Below are 19,751 nucleotides of genomic sequence, written 5' to 3' on the forward strand. Positions count from 1 at the left end.
TTTGAACTCAGACCACTCTGAGTGTGCAGAGGATGAAATATTTCATTACAAATTTTATGCATTTATTATTTCTTTGTCATTAAAATTATATATTTGTATCCTGCTTCATTTTTCAAATTGTCTTTTTTAGATATAATTTACATGTAATGTTTTAGTTTCAGTGTACAAAATAAAGATTAAATATCTGTATACATCCTATCTAATAAAAGAGTTATATGCAAATTGACTGTCACACCAAGACATGATGGCCACCCCCATATGGTCAAAAATGGCTGCCCCATGTGGACAAAAGTTGGCCGCTACAATATGGCCACCAGAAAATAGCCTGCAGGGGAAGACAGTTATGGGAAGTTGGGAGTGACCTGGCCAGCAGAGGAGGGCAATTGTGGGGGACCCAGGCCTGAAGGGAACAGCAGTTGGGGGAACCCAGGCCTGCAGGGGAGGGCAGTTGTGGGCAAACAGGCAAGCAGGGAGGGCAGTTAGGGGTGACAGGGACAAGAGGAGGGCAATTGGGTTAGATCAGGTCAGCAGGGGAGGGCAGTTGGGGGGACCAAGCCTGTAGGGAAGAACAGTTGGGGGGGATCAGGCCTTCAGGGGAGGGCAGTTGTGGGGGACAAGGCCTGCATGGGAGGGCAGTTGGTGAGAACCCAGGTTTGCAGGGGAGGGCAGTTATGGGCAATCATGCCAGAAGGAAGGGAAGTTAGGGGTGACTGGGCCAGCAGAGGAGGGCAGTTGGAGGGGACCAGGCCAGCAGGGGAGGGCAGTTGTGAGGGACCAGGCCTGCAGGCAAGGGCAGTTGAGGGGCACAGGCCTGCAGGGGAGGACAGTTGAGGGGGACCCTGGCCTGCAGGGGAGGACAGTTGGGGGGGAACCAGGCCTGCAGGAGAGGGCAGTTGAGGGGGGGGGGACCCAGGCCTGCAGGGGAGGACAGTTGGGGGGGACCCAGGCCTGCAGGAGAGGGCAGTTGATGGGGGGGACCAGGCCTGCAGGGGACTGCAGTTGGGAGCCACCAGTGCTGGATTGTGAGAGGGATGTCCAACCATCTGTTTAGGCCCCAATCCCAAATGGGCAGTTGGACATCCTTCAAGAGTTCCCAGATTGGAGAGGGTGCAGGCTGGGCTGAGGGACACCCTCCTTCCATGCACGGATTTCATGCACAGGGCCTCTAGTTGATAAATTATTGTAGTTAATATCCATTATCACTCATAATAATTATTTTTCTCTTGTGAAAAGAACTTTTAAAATCTACTCTTTAAAATTGTTTTCTTTATTCATTTCAGAGAGAAAGGAGGAGGGAAAGAGGAAAACATTAATGATGAGAGAGAATCATTGATTGGTTGCCTTCTGCATGCACTATACTGGGGATCAAGCCCAAAATCTTGGCATATGACCTGACTAGGAATCTCCTAGTTCATAGGTTGATGCTCTACTACTGAGCCATGTCAACCAGGCAAGATCTACTCTCTTAACAACTTTCAAATATACAAAATAGTGTTATTAACCACCATCACCATACTATATGTTACATCACCGTGACAATTATTTTATAATTAAATTTTGCATCTTTTTACTCTCTTCATCCATTTCACTCACTCTTAACCCCTTTAGCAACTACCTATCCATTCTCTGTATCTTTGAGTTCAGTATTCAATGTTTTATTTTTGGGGAGGTATAGATTCCACATATAAGGGAGATCATATGATATTTGTTTTTCTCTGTCAGACTTATTTCACTTAGTATAATGCCCTCAAGATCCATCCATGTTGTAGCAAATGTCAAGGTCTCATTCTTTTTCATGGCTGAATAATATTCTATTGTGTATGTGTGCATGTGTGCCTCATGCACACTTAGGCTGTTTCCATATTTGACTGTTGAAAATAATGCTGAAATAAATATGGAGGTGCTGATATTATTTTAAGATAGTGACCTCATTTCCTCTGGATATATAGCCCAACATTTAATTTCTGGGTCATATAGTAGTTCAACTTTTAATTTTTTTGAAAAACATTCACACTATTTTCCATACTTATTGCATCAATTTTTATTCCACCAACAGTGCACAGGAATCCTCTTTTCTCCACGTCTTTTCCAACAGTTGTTATTTCTTGTCTTTTTTATAATAGCCATTTTAACAAGTATAAGGTGATATCTCACTGTCACTTTGATTTGCATTCCCTATTATTACTTTTCATGTACTTGTTGGCCATATGTATTTATTCTTTTTAGATGCTTATTGATTTTAGAGACAGGAAAAAGGGAGGGAGGGAGAGAGGAGAGAGAGAGAAAAAATGGAGAGAGAGAGAGAGAGAGAGACAAGTATTAATGTGGGAGAGAAACATTGATCAGTTGCCTCCCATGCATGCTCCAGCCAGATATCAACCTTCAATCTAAGTATGAGTCCTAATGTTTTGGGATATGGGATGACACTACAACCAACTGAGCCTTTGAACTGGCCAGGTCCCCTCCTCCCATTTTTTAATTGAATGTTATCTATTTTGACTATTGAGTTGTATGAGTTCTTTATATATTTTGGATATTAACCACTTATCAAATATAAGATTTGCAAATATTTTTTTCTCATTTAGTTTGTTACATTTTCATTTTGTTGATGTTTTTCTTTGCTGTGCAGAGCTTTTTAGTTTGATGTGCAAGCTGAATTTTTTTTATATACACACAGTACTTTTTATTAAAATCCTCTTTGAAAGCAATCATGAGTTTTAGATTACTAAACTGAAAATTAGTAAGCATAAACTGGCTGGTTGTGGTGATAGACTGCAGAAAAGAGAGATGAGAGAGATTGGAGAGGAACCCAAGTGAGTTGATGAAAGAGGGACTGAATACAAACAAGAAAAGTAGGGCAAGTTAGCTATATTACATAAAGAACAGTAGAAAGAGAGCCCGGGAAGACAACATGAATGCAAATATAACTTGATCTGCCTACCTACCTCACCAGATTATTGTGAAGTCAAATGAAATTATCTGTACAAAAGCCCTTTCTAAAGAATAGGATGATATGTAAAACTAGAGGCCTGTTGCTTGGATTCGTGCACCGTTGGGGGTTCCTTGGCCTGGCTTGCATCCTCTTGCAATCTAGAACCCCTCGGAGGATGTTGGAGAGCTAGTTTCAGCCTGATCCCCACAGGCCAGGCCAAGGGGCCTCTAGTATGCATATAAGATCTTTGGTTAATCATTTCCTCTGAGATTCATCAGTCTGTTCTATGTTTCCATGCCTCTGTGTTGAGTGTCTTCCCCCAGGTGGTCATCACATGTCATAGCTACTGGACAGTCAGTCCTCCGTGGTTGATTAGGCTTTCATATATAGAGATATTCAGGATAACCTTCTAAAGCAAACTGGGGGATTCAATCTATTCTAGAGCTGAAAAGAAACTGTGGGGCAAAATCAAGACTGAAGGGAGACTCAGAAATTGGCACTTGTGACTCACGTACTTAGTCTCAGAATAAGATCTGGAATCCTGTTCTATGGTCTCCTCCTCAAGTGATCATTTCAGTATTCCATGCAAACTGGACTTTTGATGGTCAAAATTATTAAATCAAATCACTTGGGTTTTAGATCATTATTCATTTTTTGGAACATATACAACCCCACTCCGAAAGTACCCTATACAATTAGAGCTCAAAAGAGTGCCACTGTGCAAAACTTGGCAGCAGTTAGAGAGAGCCTGTGCTTTATTCACCTCTGTACCTCCAGTGCTTAATGCAGTGCCTATCTAGTGCTGATGCTCAATGTTTGAGGGTGAGGAAATGAATGAATGAATGAATGAATGAATTAGAATGAAATTGCATCCATAGTTTATTCCAGACAGATTTCATCCAACACACCCCTGTGAATCACAAGAAGACCTCAATCAGGCCACAGACCACATAAGACGGCACAACTACATTATCACTGGGAGAGTGTCTGGCTGCAGGGAACCAGGACTCAGCCAGGGTCACTAGACACAATATATCAGAAAGTGTTTTTAGATAATTAATTGCCAGGTTGGAATTCTTGTCATTTCAGGACTGCATAGTTTGATCATAAGTTTCTGATCACTTTCAATCATCTGTGATTCCAGAAGTGGTCAGGCAATACAAAGTTTCAGGTACTTGGGAAATCATTTGTATTAGGTTTGACATGTTATGCATCAGATTCAATTGTGACTCTCACAGGCCAAGACTAACATCAGTTATTCTCACTTTTATAACACACTCTGACTAAAGCTTGCTTGGTTTAAAAATCATGGGTGAGAGATTCAAAGATCAAATTATTTTCATGCATAATACACGTATGAGCATACATTCATATACTCATAATAGAAACACTCATATAATTCCATATTATATAATATACCAGAGTCCTGGTGCACGAAATTCATGCACAGTGTGTGTGTGCCTCAGCCCAATCTTCATCCTCTCCAATCTGGGACATCCTTCTCACAATCAAGGACTGCTGGCTCCCAACTGCTCACCTGCTTGCCTGCCTGATTTCCCCTATCCACTTCTTCCTGCCAGCCTGATCAGCCCTAATAACTCCCCTGCCAGTCTGATTGATGACTAACTGCTCCCCTGTCAGCCAATTGCCCCTAACTGCCCGCCCCTGACAGCCTGGTCATCCCTAACTGCCCTCCCTTGCCAACCTGGTTGCCCACAACTGCCCTCCCCTGCTGGCCTGATCAGCCCTAACTACCCTCCCTGCCAGCCTGGTCATCCCTAACTGCCCTCCCTTGCCAGCCTGGTACCCCCAACTGCCCTCCCCTGGGGGGGGCTGATCACCCACTATGTCCTCCCCTGATGGCCATTTTGTGGTGGCCATCTTGTGTCCACATGGGGGCAGCCATTTTTAACCACATGGAGGTTGCAATCTTATGTGTTGGAGTGATGGTCAATTTGCGTATTACCCATATATTATATAGGATATTCTATAATATACACATATATACAACATTCTCTTATTCACCAAAATATTATTGAACATTTATTGTATCTAGGCACTTTGCTAGACATTTAAAATATAAGATATGAATCTTTCCCTGCCTTCATGAAAATCACAATTTACTAAGTAAAAGAGACCCACAAACCCATAAATGCAGTTTAATGGGAAATATAGGTAAATTCTTAAGTGCTTAAGAAAAATATGTTTCAAGAATTCACCGATGCCTTTTACTTGTCACATGTAGCTCTTTTCTCTTTTATCTAATCCTATCAATCTTCAAAGTAATGAGTTTTCAGATAATTTTTACCTTAAGAAAACCTGAAAATGGTTGCAAGTGTCGATGGGAAGTTTTTTATGTATGCCTCTAAAAGCTATAACACCTTTTGCTTTTACCAGCAGCACATGAAATTTTGTTGCTTACATTTTGGATAGTATTCTTCCCTTTTGAATTTCTTCCCTTTTATCATATTACAATTTGTGAAATAGAATGATTTATTAATTTTTTTATTTGTTTTTAAACTTACCACATTTATAAATATCTTTACAATATTCAGAGGGTGTATGAGTTCTACATAAATTGAAAATAAATATACACACAAACATTTTCATGTTCAGATGACATAATTATAGCATAGCTGTCTGTATCATGATCTATGAGTGCACATATGATTGTAGAATCTGAAATATTCTTAATATTCTGTCTCAGGGTTTTCATCTGTTACATAGGATTATCATGACTGTCAAATAAGATAATATGAGTAAAATAGACTATACACATAATACATAAATGCCAAGATGTGAAGACCATTTGGTCACATGTCAGACTTTCAAAGGTTTTTTTTTTTTTTTTAAACTTATTTATTGATTAAGGTGTTACAAATGTCTCCTTATTCCCCCACTATCCCCCCACTCATGCTCTTACCCTCCTGTCGTCTGTGCCCATCGGTTAGGCTTATATGCATTCATACAAGTTCTTTGGTTTTCACAGGTTTTTAAGTTACAAGAATAGCACCTATAGCTGACCATAAGAGAGCACAGGTATATATTTCATAGTCATCATTCTGTACCAAATTAGTTTTCCACCTCTTTCAAAAGCCTAATGTTGTTCCCTTTCTCAAATTGTTATCTCTGTTTTAGTTTCTATCAATGCTTCTGCACTTGAATTTGATATCTTTTTGGTAACAATATTGGTTCCTCCAAAGCAACTAGTAGAGAGGCAAATCCAATTGGGTTACTTATGCTAGCAAACCACTCCTAAGTGGCTCTCAGTCACTTCCCCCAATTTGATGCAGAATCCTTCTGCCCTGAAGCCAACGCCTCCTTTCAAGTCCAAGCTCTTGTGGTTACATGCTGTTTTCAGGAGGCTTGCCCCAGAGTTCCTAAAAGGTACCGGATCTTACACATTTTGGAATGACCCAACACTATTTAATAAAGGCAGACATGCTGAACACTTACTTTACAAAATGGCTCAAGCCTCTGAAGAAGGGTAGGGATTTCTTAGGCTAGGCATACTCAGTATATATATATATATATATATATATATATATATATATATATACACACACACACACACACACACACATATATAGTGTTATTTATAAACACTTTAGACTCATGTGGGATAGAATCCTGATGACTCTTCAGATAATTATGTAGCATTATTTCCTGTTCTCCATTACAATAACAAAAGAAAATATTTGGGTCTGAATGAAATCATATAGACAGCTAAAATATGGTCTTTTGGTGAAATGATCCTACAGCGTATATTTTAGTATAATGATTAACACAATAGACTTTTATTTCAGAAAAACTTGAGTTTTGGGCTTGGCCATGATTTTTAATAGATCTATGATATTGGGCAAGTTACTTGGCTCCCCAAGGCTCAGTTTTCTCATATAAAATGGGTCTGGTTGGCTACATTTTTGCTTAGAATGTAGAAAGATGCAAGAGCATGTCACTACACCATAACAATAAGAATTTTTTTAAAAAAATCTATGAAAGCATTGCTTTTCTTAAAAGCATTAGAGAAATGAGACTTCTACTCACATGAACTAGTTTCCAAAGCCTGGGAAAACCACTCCAAAGAGAAATGAAGCAAATAAACGGTTTCACCCTTGGAAGAACATGGAAGAAAGAGTGGCTGCCAATAACAGCAGGTAAGGAGAAAATAGCCAAAATTTTAACACATTTTTAAAGGCCAAGTACAAGTTAGTATGACAGTAAAATCCCCAGGAGTTCCAGATACAAGTGGAGTCTGTACTTTCTCAAAAGTATTTTCCCAGGCTCCCACTGGTACTCACAAAAAAAAAAAAAAAATATTCAGGGAAGGTAGAAGAACTAAGTGAACTCTCCTCCATGGAGCATCTTTACGTTTCTCTAAAACAAAGTAAAAGTCATAAGCTCCCTGGAAAAGCACAGTTTACACCTCTGATCCCCCTTCCTTCAAAACCACAAAATACTTAGGGATGAACCTAACAATATAACTGGAAAATGTGTAGGCTAAAAATTACAAAATGTTGCTGAGAGAAATTAAAGACCCAAATAAATAAGGATACATGATATGTTCATGGTTCAGAAGTCTCCATATTTGTAACACATTAATTTTCTTCAAATTCAATGATAAAATCAATGCAACCCAATCAAAGTCCCAGAAGGCTTTTTATGAGAACATGTCAGGCTAATTTAAATGTTTATATGGAAAAGCCAAGGTCCAAGACTAGCCAAACAATTTTGAAAAAGAAGTACAAAGTTGGACTTGTATAACTTGATTGCAAGGTTTTATTTACTAAAAGGGCAAATAAATTATACTTTAATAAATCTGACTTTAAAAAATAAACATAATAAAGTTGTTACTTCAAAGACTTGTTTTACGTATTGAATGAAGTGGCAGTACCCACACAGGGAAGCGCTCAATAAACAGTAAATGTTCACATCGGCATTTGTTATTTGTTAGAGAGTCATAAAGAATAATTCCTATTTCCCTCATGCCTCCCCTCCCATGCCATGTTTTGGGATCAAAATGAGTCTTTTTATATGGTACATTAAGAGACCTTTATTGGCCTGGGTACAAATTCAAATCATTACTAAGTCTTGGACATGTATTCTGATGTATCAACCTCAAAGCTGGGCATCCTTGATTGTGCCCAGTAAGTCATACACCTGCAGTGTATACAATTATATTATGATTTTATAATATTTTAAAGGGAACTATGTAAAATAGAATTTATCAGAATTATTTTAGGCATAAACCTGGAGCAGTATTAAAAAGACTGGGTTCACCAGATGAGTGATTTCCACTATATCTGATCATATTTAATGGCATACCTTACCTTAACAAAGCCTCACAGTCCCTGAAAAAACAATGTGCAAAATTGCCACACACACGGTGATGCAGCCTGAAAACACAGGTGTCCCAGTGACAAAGCATCTACACACATTAACCAATAATCCCATGTAGGCAGTATATAAGAGCAATTTGATTACATAGTTATCTAGCTCAATGCGTTATAGAAGACATTTCAAAATACATTTGAATTTCTCCTATGTATTTCACAATGCCAATTTATTTACAGATTTTCAAAATTATTGGTCATATTACTAAGCAATATAAAGATTAAAGATAATGTATGTACACTGTACAGGCTGATCTGGGCACATAATGCTTCATCGAAGCACCTAGCAATTATTATTTCAGTGCTGTAAGTTTGGTGAAATATTGGGTCATTAATATCTAACAACTGCTTATTCTAGTGCTGTCTAGTTTATTACTAAAGATGCCTTTGGGGAGTTCCAGTGGGAGATGGAACAAACTGATAAGGGCCTTTGAGCAGTAGACATTTGTTTCAGTGGAAAACTTCTGACTTGTCTTGCTCCAAGTTTAGTTCACAAACTATCCCTTCTGTCTTATTGCGGCAGGCCAGGTCAATCTACTTGCTCTTACCAAATCCTAAGAGAATTTCTAATCTCTTAGACATCTGCAAGAATGTTGTTTATTACTTATTTGAAAAATAAAAGTAATGCCAGGTGCCAGTCATTAGTGAAAAGAAACACAAGATACTAAGTCAGCAAATGAGTAATACTTAATTGTGCAGGTGTAGAAGTCTAGATATTCAGGCATAACAACATAATATAATTGTGGAATTAAATAGCTACTGTATGTGTTATAATAAATGAAGATATTTCATATTCAATAACTGGAATTTTCTTTACAGCTTGACTTTGAAATATCTGAACTTAGCACTTCCTACCCTCCATATGTCCTTTACTATAAATAAATACTTGCTTAAAACACATCAGTTGAATAGATGGTGATGAAGATATTAAAGTGCAATTTATTTTATATCTGTTTTGTGGCACTTCACATAGAGTGATTCTGAATTTGGCTATATGCAGCCATGTAGAAATATGTGTGAAATATGTGTGGGGGGATTATTTTCATCAACAAGAGATCATCAGAAGGATGTGCAAGGCTCATTTGGTAATGGCAATGGTGACTCAGGCTCCTATAAGCTTTCCACTTAACTATCCTAAACATGTGGCTTTATTCTAATAGTTGCCTCAGATTCCAAAGAAGACTGCTTCACTCTCAGCATCCTACTGTAAGGGGAAATACAGAGTACAGCTTTCTAGCTGCAAGGGAGGCTGAAAGTGGACTTCTATGTTTGTAGGTAGGTATGTACGCATGCATGTATGCTTATATTTTTAGGGAGAACACATCACTGCCAGAAACTGATTAAAATTGAAGGAAAGGGAGACTAGCTCTTGAACAGGAAATAGGTAAGAGCAGTTTCACAAAAGTCTAAGGGATGGGTGTTATTTCTATGAAGAAAAATTTTTAAAAAGTTAAATAACCTTTCATAAGTTTCAAGAATTAATTTTGCATCTAAGAAGTCTCATTTGGTGGGTAATGATTACAAATAATGTGTCCTTAATATGCTTAAAAGAAATATGGGTGAATCATAAGGGTCTCCCATGGGCTTAAAACTGTCTGTTCTTCACAATTTTCTACAATATATGAATGCTTTTTCACTTTCATCCTACTAGTCTCCTCTGAGTTGCTCTAACACTCCTTGGGGCTCTGTTCTTACTGTCTCCTCTTTTGAAACCTTTTCATCTGGTGACTAGACTGTCCAGATTCTTCGTTTCCTTCCTGTTTCAGCTGAAATGCCATCTGCTCAGAAAGGCCTTCCATGAGCTCCCCATCTGGTGTTGCCTGTCCCCAAGTCACATTCTATGACATTATCCTGGGGTTTCTTTCTCAACTTATTCCTGTCCAAAGTCATCTTACTCATTTACTTATTTATCTTTTCATTGGTCCCCACCAGAATGTCAGTTCATGGGAAGCATGGATTTTTGTCTTTCTTCTTATTTACTGACCTTGTCTGGTAGCATCGCCAGGGCCTGATAAATGGTAGACTCTAAAGATTTGTTTAATTTCTGAGTGTAACTCTAATGGGAAGGGGTTTTGTGGTAAGGTAAGGGAAAGAGATTGGGGTGGCAAGCATGTTTCTTCTAGGCTCTGGTCAGTATCTGTGCTCCTGTGGGAGTACGTGTGGGAGCAAGTGACTGAATTTGGCCCCAGATAGATGGTTCTACTGAGCACAATAAAGGCTGAGCATGAGTGCAAACAATTAGCCGACTAAAGTCAAGCCATCAGAGCCTTTGGCATAAAAGAGGTCTGGTTATTAATGGTGTTTACATGGAATGATGGGAAGAGAAAGCACAGAATGTGCTGTGTCTCTTTGAACTTTCCAAGTGCTTATTGCATAGACATCCGGCTTGTCTGGGGGAAAATGCACAGCTGAACAGAAGGCACCAGTTCTTAAGACATGTGGGTGACATGAAGCGTAATTCTGGGTAGGACCTAATTCAACCCAGAAAGCTCAGGAATGAACTCTTCAGAAATATTTAATTCCACGGATATGAAGCATTTATTTGAGTTGAATAATAACTAAAGGGTTTTCTCCTTGCATAAGAAAGGGAACACCCTTTATGTTCTTAGCAGCTTTTTCTTGCCTTGCTATGAATTGTGACCCAGCACCTGACATTTGCCTGTCGATGTTATTAGGAACAGCAGAAACCAATGAAGCTCCTGAACCAATTTAAAAAGTTAACATTTTGAGTTAAGAATCAAGTTGGCAAAATGTGCTTTTGTCACTGAACTGATAAATATTTTATTTTTCACAAGATTTTTTTTTTTTACAAAGTGCTATTAAAAATCTGTCTCTTTGTTCTTAAATGATAGGAGATTATTTCAATGACATTATGGAATATTTTATTGTCTAGAGTGAGGATTTTAGAAGGCAAAACCACCTGCTATATTTTGTTGGATACTTTCCTCTGGCGGAGCTGACAGTAATCTCAAGGTAATGCTTTGAAATAAAAACCTATAAAAAAAATGCCGTGACAGGACAAAGAGATAACATGTGTGGTAGAGAAAATAAAACTAAAGTGTTTATTTTTCTGATAAAATAGAAGTGCCTCTTCTCTCCCAGTTGTAACACAGTGACTCAGCTCAGTGAACTACATAATCTTCTCTGCAGCTTAATTAGAAACCTTGTAAACTGAGTGCAAGAGGCCAGAATACATGTTGGATGAACACAAAAAAGGTTTTTGACAAAAACAGGAACTCCCCCTGAATCATCTTACAATTGTGTCTAATGACTTTGTAATTAAATCACCCAGTTTGGGTTCATAAAAGGGGTTCTTCTGTGCCTACAGGGTGATGTGAAATGTGGACTTCACAAGCTTATAACCAAAGCATTTTTCCATTGCTCCCAAATTTCAGAGGTATAAAATACATTGACCTCAATTCTCCTGGTTGCTGACTTGTAGGCTGTGAACTAAAGCATTGCAGTGATTTCCTAAATGGTACCTTAGTGAGCTAGAAGGGTTAATGCCGGTTCTCCAAGGGTATAGAGAGACCCCGGTTCAATTAAAACAACAAGAAAGACAAATAAAGGGATATCAGGAAGGAATTTCAACACACTGTTTCTTTGAGTAATTGCAGGCTGTATCTCCTCTAGTGGGGGGGGGGGGGCATTGCAAAGTAGGGGTCTCTCTTCAAAGGGGTCAGTTGATCTCCCATTTCTTGAAAAGATAGAATCCATTATTCTGCACTCAGATGATGAACTGTGGGCCCCTTCTAAACATCTTTTTCCATTTCCTTTTCTTTGCCCTTACATTTTGCTTTTCCCCTGTTTGCTGTGTCCTAATGTGAACTTTTATGACTTTCACTGTTAGTTTTAAGTTTCCATTTCAAGGTTATTAAGATTTAATGAAGGTTGGTCTCCATTTTGAAATTCAGTTTGATTATTTGAAAAACCTATTTTTGGTGAGTCAACTTTTATTGAGAAAAACAGCCATGCTCTTTGCCCTGGAATTTATAGGCTAGTGTACCTAATGGAATTATGGAAGAGTTGGGATGTCGGTTTTATAATTTACAGGTTCTAAATACCAATAATGTGAAATTATTCTCTAAAGTGCATTTTGTGAGTCTTTGTTTTTTTTATCAGTTACATCCAAATGTTTATGTTCAACTTATATTATATGAATAATAGTAAGTATATGGATGCATGTTTTTAAAATGGCACTTTGTCATCATAAAAACATATAAGACTGATAATTAATTAATAAAATTCCTTCAGTAAACTCACCTGTTCAACTCAGCACAGTTCTCATTTTCTGAAATATGCTGGAAGATACATTCATTAAAATAAATGCATTTGGTAGTTATTTTTCTACTTTTGAACTTTTTACAAAATCACATGATGGTATCAGATAATTCTGTATGTTTTTCAGTGCTAGTATGGTGTTTTGGGTTGTATTTTAAGGTATTTAATTACTAGCATTTTTTCTCTAGTACCTTCTTGTAAAGGAACTATACAAGAGATGAACACACAATCCCTACTCTTAATAAACAATAATTGAGGCAAAGTGAAAGGTGAGTTGTGGCCTGATGTGCAGGACCTTATGTGATAGGGGAGAAATTTTGACTTAATTTAATTGATAATAGGAAATCATTGAGGGTTTCAAAACAAAGTGAATCATACTATGACTTGTGCTTTAGAGAAATGTCTTGAAAACTGCGTGAAAAGCTAACAGAAAAAAGGCCAGAAAGGTGATGTAGGTTAGTTGTTTGGAAATACTAATAAATATAATCTTTGCCATTTCTTTTTTTTTAAATCTTTATGGTTGAAAGTATTATGGTACATATGTCCTTCCCCTCCCCACCTTGACTATTCTAGCCTGCTCCCAGCCCCCTGCCCCAGGCCTTCACTACCCTATTGTCTGCACTCATGTGTTATGCATATATTCACATAAGTTCTTTGGTTGATCTGTTCCCACCTACACCTTCCTACTGAGAGTCCACAATCTGTTCCATGCTTCTATGTCTCTGGATATATATACCTCTCTATCTCTCTCTCTCCCCCCCTATCTTTTTCTTTTTTAACATTTCATTTAATGACTACTTTGGGTCTGAATTTTTACATATGTAATGTCTAATTCTCTTAACCATCTTAGAAGATAGGTTTATCCATTTATAATGATTAAGAAGTTGATGCTCATTGATTTATTCATAGCCTAGCTAAGTAGTATGTATATACCTTGACTTAAATAAGGCATAGCATAAGTAGGGTATGTAATGTTTAATACCACATTTCTCTGACCTCAGAATTTACAACAGAAAGTAGGATCACACTGTTCTTAATGAAATGTGTGACTTTGAATAGGTCCCTCAAGTTTCCCAGGACTCAGTTTCTCCATATGAGGAGGCAAATAAACTTTTAAATTTTACAATCTATCTATACTCACACATCCAATTCTCATATGACCAATGCTATGCATTTTTATCTCACATGACAAGGGAATCAAATAGAATCCAATATGATATTTTATTTGCTAGCTAACTCTTCAGGCTGAACTATAATGAATTTGAGTAATTCTTAATAATAGAATATTTACAACTTAAATGTTATTATAGGGAATTTATATTTACAAGTCTTGCAAATTCTGTTGGAGTAAGATAATTTTAACCATGATTTTAAAAGATTTACTGAATAATATTTCACTCACAGATATTCTGAGTTTAAAGAGACAAATTCTGAGATACCTTATTACTTCAGGTCAGTAGGAATCAAGAGCAGGGTTAGTCAAAGAAATAATTGAAGACACCCTGGGATGAGGGGATGGAGGTTTTGCAGTTTATCATAAATCATTCAATGCCTTTGGCAAAGCCTTGGTGGAAATTACAATGCTGAATATTCTAATGTCATTTAAGTGCTCAGTAAGGACTTAATTTTGATTCTGATGGAAATTTTACTCAAGAAAGAACTGCAGAACTGAATTCCAAGAGACAGATTCTGTTGATCATGGTAATGTTTTGCCTTTAGCAAGAAGGTGAGTACTTTTAGAAGCACTGCCTCTATTTCTTTTATACTGAACAGGAGGAAACCAAGGGGAGGACGTGAAATCTATTCCTCTTCTGGAAAAAGAATAAATGAGAGTACCTTTATTTGTATGGAACTGAACTTAGAAATTGTCTCTGAAATCTGTATCAAGTGTGTCTAAATCATATAGGCGTGTGTATCAGTGATGGCTCAGTAGATCTGAACCTGTCTGAAAATCAAAGCAATTGGAAAATGTTTGTGCTCGCTCACGTGCTGACAAAGGAAACAATAACTAACACAGTAGGAAGCTACAGCTATCTCTGACACATTATGTTTTCAGCCCCAAATGTCACCTGAAACCGATGAATGGAGATGAATGAAACACAGCACGGGTCCTAAAAAACACAGGAGAAAAAAACCCAGCTATAAAAAAGGCCGAGATTCTTCAAAGCCCAATAAGCTGTTGACTTAGACCTTTGCAGAGTCAAGAGCTTGTGTTCTCTGGTGAGGGGAAGGGTCTTATCATTGTCCAGGCAGGGAGACATACAACCTCTTATTTGAGGTATTACTACAATAGGAGAATTCATTGCAAAAAGCCCTTAGAGAGAAGAGCTACAGTAAAACTTAGAATGATTTTCCACTTCTCTATCATTCAAAATGTAAAGAAAGAACACTCCAAGGATATAATGTTTAAAGAAAAAGAGACCCAGACGTTTCCAGAATTCAATTTTACCAGAGCTGATTTTATACATTTTTGCATAAAGTATCATATGACAGTAACAAAAGAAGCCTTTCTAACTGGTGGATGAAATAGAATCAGAGGCATGGAAATGGAGTAGATTGACAATTCTCAGTGGAAAGGGGAGTAGTTGGGGGAAATATTAAACAAAGATCTTATATGCTTATATGTATTACCTATGGTCATAGACTATAGGATGGTCAAGGCCTGGGGTGGCTGCAGGAACGGGTGGAAGAGGGCAATAGGGGGGAAAGAGGGACATTTGTCATACTTTCAACAATAAAGATTATTTTAAAAATCCATTCTAACTTGTGAGAGTTGAAGATAGCTGATCACCGAAGATGTTATTAACTTAATAGTAGCATTCTCTCAGAGTGTTCCCAGCTCACTATTTTTTGGAGTCAATATAAACTTGTTAAAGTACAAACATTTCTTAATTAGGTAAAGTTAGAAATGCATGCTCCTTTGGAACAGAAGGGGATCATAAGAAAATGGGAGTTATCATTCAAAAGTTTAAAAATTTATTTAGTTCTTTGAGTCAACAGCACATTTTGGGACGGTACCGAATGAAGTTACTTTGATTAGGCTAAGAAATAGAATTGAGTTTCATGTATGTACTGGATCTCAGCATATCTCCATTCTTCCTAGTTTTTCTGTCTTCATTGGTTATGTGCTTTGCAATAGTCTGGATTGGAAACTTGGCTATCTTTTGAATAGGTGAACACAATAACACTAGTGTCATGCAAGAGCCAAGATAAATTAATCTTTTTCTAAAATATATATTTTATTGATTTTTTACAGAAAGGAAGGAAGGGGGACAGAGAGTTAAAAACATCAATGAGAGAGAAACATCGATCAGCTGCTTCCTGCACACCCCTACTGGGGAGGTGCCCACAACTAAGGTACATGCCCTTGACTGGAATTGGATCTGGGACCCTTAAGTCTGCAGGCCAATGCTCTATCCACTGAGCCAAACCGGTTTTGGTGAGAAATTAATCTTAACATTTTTTATGAAATTAGTATGACCCTGAGTTAATCTAAAGCACAAAGTTTTGTAACTGTTTTCCTGTTTCAGAAAAGGAGTGTTTGTGCCTTAAATGATTATTTCAGTAGTTATTACTATTTTTAAAAAATTATCTTTTAAATAATATTAATATAATCATAGTCAAAGTCAAGTCACTTTTTGAAAATCGTGCAGATAACTTCATTAACTGGGAAGACAGCAGTCTAGTAAGATAACTGGTTTCAAATGAGAGAAACTGGCAGGAGAGAAGGGAGGGCTTCACATTACCTAATTGGAGTCCCCATGCTGCTCATTTGAAAGAAAGTAGAAAAAAATGAAAACAAGTTTTAGGAATTTCTTATATTTGGGATAGGTATATTTTAGAAGAGGCTACTTTTATATTTGTGTTTAAAACTTAGATCTTTCTCTTCCAAGGATCTAAGATTTCATAAAAAATTTTTTTTCAACCCCATAGTATTTGGATGCTGGTGAAATAGCACAAAGATTAATATATGTCCACACTTAAGCTAATATTAAGCTTTAAAACTAGGGTAGGTAAATATGTTCTATTTTTATCACCAATTTATAATTCATAAATATATAAAAATGCTTCTTGGATTTTTCAACACTTAGCTCAATAGCTGACCCATCCTATATACAAATTGAGCATCACTCCAACACACAAGATGGCCATCTCCATGTGGTCAGAGATGGCCATCCCCATGTGGAAACAAGATGGCTACCACAAGATGGCTGGCAGGAGAGGGCAGTTGGGAGGGACCAGGCCTGCAGGGGAGGACAGTTGGTAGGACCAAGCCTGCAGGGGAGGGAACAGGCCTGAAGGAGAGGGACCACGCCAGCAGGGGAGGACAATTAGGGGTGACAAGGCCAGGAGGAGAGGGCAATTAGGGGTGAGAAGGCTGGCAGAGGAGGTTAGTTAGGGGCAATCGGGCAGGCAGGGGAGCAGTTAGGCATTTATCAGCCTAGCAGGGAGTGGGTAGGGGGTGATCAGGTTGGCAGGCAGAAGAGGTTAGGAGTAATCAGGCAGGCAGGCAGGTGAGCAGTTAGGAGCCAGCATTTCTGGACTGTGAGAAGGATATCTGACTGCCCATTTAGGCTCAATCCTAAATGAGCAGATGGATATTTCTTGAGGATTCCCAGATTGCAGAGGGTGCAGGCTGGGCTGAGGTACACACACTCCCCCTCTGTGCATGAATTTTGTGGACTGGGCCTTTAGTCTATATATATAAAAGCCTAAGCAACCATTATGACCAAACAACTGAAACGACCAGAATGACTGGTTAACCAGTCTCTATGATGTGCACTGACAACCAGGTGCTCAATGCAGGAGCTGCCCCTGGTGGCCAGTGCACTCCCACAGCCAATCTCTCATGGTTGGCCAACTTTCCATGGCCCCTCCCCCCGGTCAGTCAATCTCCCATGCCCCCTTTCCCCTACAGGCCAGCCAATCTCCTGGGGTCCCTCCCATGGCTGGCTGGCTCCCCAATAGCCCTTGATCACCAGCCAGACCTAGGGACCCCGCCCATTCACAAATTTGTGCTCTGGGCCTCTAGTAATCCTATATAATAAAACCCTAATATGCAAATCAACTAAATGGCAGAATGACCAGTAGCTATGATGTGCACTGACCACCAGGGGCAGACACTCAATGCAGGGGCTGCCCCCTGGTGGCCAGGGTGCTCCCACAGGGGGAGTGCCACTCAGCTAGAAACCAGGCTCACAGCTGGCAAGTTCAGTGGCAGTGGTGGGAGACTCTCCAGCCTCTGTGGCAGTGCTGAGGACATGGGGAACAGGACTAAACTGGCTGTGGGACATTCCCTGAGGGGTCTCTGACTGTAAGAAGGTGCAGGATGGGCTGCTGAGGGACCCTACTCCCCAGTGCAGGAATGTCATGCACCAGGCTTCTAGTTAATAATAAAGGGATTTCCTCAAAAAATGAGATTATACTTGAAATTTCTCTAGCAGGAAACTTAATAAAACATATCATGTGCTAAACTAAAATTAGTATAAAACATTGTACATTTTCAGCTTTTCCTTTAATTCTACAAAACTCGATTTTACCAGTAGCTGTGTAGATATTATTATTTGATGTTTTAGCAGTATAGGCAAAATACAGGGATGAGCAAAAGTAGTTTTATAGTTGTGAGTATGCAAATTAGAGTTTATTCTTATATTTTTTAAGTTAATTATTGTATTAATTATTTGTATTAAAATTGTAAACCTACTTTTGCCCACCCATGTATATTATTGGATAAATATGCTACAAAAGTACACAGAGCAAGATTTGGGGCTATTAAATTATGTTAACAGCTTTCTCTAGCTTTACTTAAAAAATTGATACAATAAATGTAATTTCAAATATTTTATTATACATTTAATCTGGTAGAGTAAGGCTCTGGCAATTTATTCTTTAACATAATGCTTCTTAATAATGGTTTCATAAATGAAATTTATTATTATTGAGGAAAAACAAAATGAGTGAATCTGTACTTCTATATTATGTTTATGATTTGTTGATATATAAATTAAATAAATATGGCATTTACACTAATAGATTAATTGTGCATATATTATAAAAGGGTGACATTTAATTTTTCAAATTTTATTTTTAACAGCATTTGTACTAAATTTATATATATTTATATATTATATATTATGTCCTACATAATTAAAGCCCAGAGACCAAATGGCAGAATGACCAGAATGACCAACCAGTCGCTGTGATGCACACTGACTACCAGGGGACAGACGCTCAATAAAGACGCTATCCCCTGATAGTCAGTGCACTACCTCAGTGGGAGTGTCACTTGGCTGACATGGATGAGCAGCTACTCCCGCTGCAAACCCCAGGCTGATGGGCAGGAAACTGGGCTGTGATTATCGCCTCCTTGCCCCAGGCTCCTCCTCCTTGCCTCCTGTCACCTCTTTCAGATGCCGAAAGGTTGCAAACCAATGCTGCAGGGCTGGCAGAGCTGACCCCAGAAGCTGGGAGGCGGGTTTGTGGCCACCGTGAGACTGAGGCCTACTCTGTTGCCTGTCAGTGCTATTGTTTGTGGGTCCAGATTCAATCAGGTTCCCTGGAGAGCTGAGTGCTCTGGCTCCACGGAAGATGCCAGACTAGGGAGAAGCCAGAAGGAGGGTTCACTTGGCTGACTGGGATGAGCAGTGCTCCCATAGTGGGCTGATGCCCACAGGCTATGCAACCCCCACACACCAGTACACAAATCCCATGCACCAGGCCTCTAGTATCCTATATAATAAAAGAGAAACATACAAATTGATCGTACCTCTGCTACACCCACCAGCCAATCAGGAGTGAATATGCAAATTAACCCAACAAAGATGGTGACAGTCATACAGCTGGAGTGAGCAGGAGGCTTTGGTTGCCCTTGGCAATGGAGAAAGCCAAGCTTCCCAACTGCCCTGGCGGGCCCTGGCCTCCACTCAAGACTACAGATTATAGAAGGTAAATAAATCCCAGATACCTGCTTCCAGCCAGCCCTGGCCTCTGCTCAAGGAGGTGCTGAAAAACAAAAAAGCAAAAAAGGAGGGGCTGAGAGCTTGGATCACTGGGGGCATGGCCAGCTGCAAACAGCCATCTGCCCCTCACCCAAGCTGACTAGGCACCCCAGCAGGACCCCCTGCCTGAAGGGGCTGTGGCCAGCC

Source organism: Pipistrellus hanaki (genome assembly GCF_964339955.1).
Source record: "Pipistrellus hanaki genome assembly, chromosome: 2".
Taxonomy (NCBI): domain Eukaryota; kingdom Metazoa; phylum Chordata; class Mammalia; order Chiroptera; family Vespertilionidae; genus Pipistrellus; species Pipistrellus hanaki.